Source organism: Mandrillus leucophaeus, unplaced genomic scaffold (genome assembly GCF_000951045.1).
Source record: "Mandrillus leucophaeus isolate KB7577 unplaced genomic scaffold, Mleu.le_1.0 Scaffold139, whole genome shotgun sequence".
Taxonomy (NCBI): Eukaryota; Metazoa; Chordata; class Mammalia; order Primates; family Cercopithecidae; genus Mandrillus; species Mandrillus leucophaeus.
In genome coordinates, this window is record NW_012101354.1 from 133,237 (window position 1) to 135,315 (window position 2,079).

Here is a 2,079-nt window from a genome sequence, read left to right on the forward strand (position 1 = left end):
TTGCAAGTTAATTAACATGGTTAAACCTCAATTTCACTGTCTGTAAGACAGAAATACTAATACTTCACCTAAGAATTTGAACAGTTAATGTCTAAATATCTATAAATCACATTGACAGGTACACAGAAGATACTAATTTAAAAAAAAAATAGCTCTGCAGCAAGTAACAATGGAAGCAAGCAAAAACAAGTTTTTACTTTTTTTTTTTATAATAACGCTACACTCTAAAAATATATCCACAAGCAATGTGACCCTTACCTTAATAAGTGAGACACCAACAGGACAGGAACTAACTCAAAAACCAAGATGAGAAGAAAAACATAAAGAACAGGAATTTATTGTGACAAGTTCTTTCTGAGGACAAAGTTATCTGGTTCTAACCTTTTCTTTAAAAATGTAATCCTACTTTAATTCTTCTACTTAATATCGATCTTCTTTTAAAGGATAGTGCATACTTGCCCTCCTCAGTTAGCATATGTAAGTAGTGTGAGTTTAAATTTTAATACTAAAGAAAAACTTTGCTGTTTGGGTTTCAATTAGAGCATTAAATATTAAATTTCAAGTTTTGAAGCTTCTGCCAAATTTTATATTTTACATAACTTTTACAGATATGTATTAAGTCTTATAGTATCATCAGATCACTGTGACTGACTGTAATGTGCTTGAGTTTATAGACAGAGCTTCTAATGCTCTGGTTTTCACATTCCAATTGCATAAAAATTGCCAACAAAAATTTATGAATTAACAATGTGTCTTGTCTCCATTCTGCTCCATTACCTTACTTTATAAATGGTAAGACTGGAAACTGATCCAAACAGTCAAAGAGCTAAGGATGGAGCTTTGGAGAGTAAAAACATTTAAGCACAGACCGTGGAAGAAAACCCTTCAAAAAGCCTGAAAGAAGCTGTGAAAATCAAACTATAAAGTGTTGAAGAGTAAGCGAAAGTTAAGGGAGTCAGAGACAATGAGTGCTGACTGCTCTTTTAAGGAGTTCAGTTATTAAGAGATGGAAATGGATGATAGAAATAAATTAGATGATAATAATTCATCATTATTTCCACTCACCTAAAACCTTCTCTTTCTCATTTATTGCTTTGCTTTTCTTTTTATTTATTTATTTATTTTGAGACAGGGTCTTGATCTGTTGCCCAGGCTGGAGTGCAGTGGCACAGTCTCGGCTCACTGCAGCCTCTCCTTCCTGGGTTCAAGCAATTCTCCCACCTCAGCCTCCTGAGTAGCTGGGATTATAGGAGCATGCCACCATGCCCAGCTAACCTGGCCAACATGGTGAAACACCATCTCTACTAAAAATGCAAAAAATGTATTGCTTTTCTTAGTGGATGTTACCACCATACATACTGCCATCCAAGCCAGAAGCCTGGATTACTTCCATTCCCTCATCTGTCATCTGACTCATCTTCCTTATTCTACCTCACCTCTCAGTCTAGTATCAACATAGCAGTGAGTCAGATCATGCCACTCCTCTGCTCAAAACCTTACCTAATAAATAAGCCAACCATATGGTATGTTAGAAGTGTATATCAAATAGAAGGGTCAGGGTGGGCTTTATTGAGGTGATATTTGAGCAGAGACTTGAAGGAGATAAAGGATATAGCCAAATTGACATTTAGGGGAAGAGCATTCCTGGCAAAAATTCTTTTTTTTTTTAAGTGACTTTTTTTAAAATTATTATTATACTTTAAGTTCTAGAGTACATGTGCACAACATGCAGGTTTGTTACATATGTATACGTGTGTCATGTTGGTGTGTTGTACCCATTAACTCATCATTTACATTAGGTATATCTCCTAATGCTATCCCTTCCCCCTACCCCCTCCCCACAATAGGACCCAGTGTGTGATATTCCCCTTCCTGTGTCCAAGTGATCTCATTGCTCAATTCCCACCTATGAGTGAGAACATGCAGTGTTTCGGCTTCTGTTCTTGTGATAGTTTGCTGAGAATGATGGTTTCCAGTTGCATCTATGTCCCTACAAAGGACATGAACTCATCCTTTTTTATGGCTGCATAGTATTCCATGGTGTATATGGGCCATGTTTTCTTAATCCAGTCTTTCATT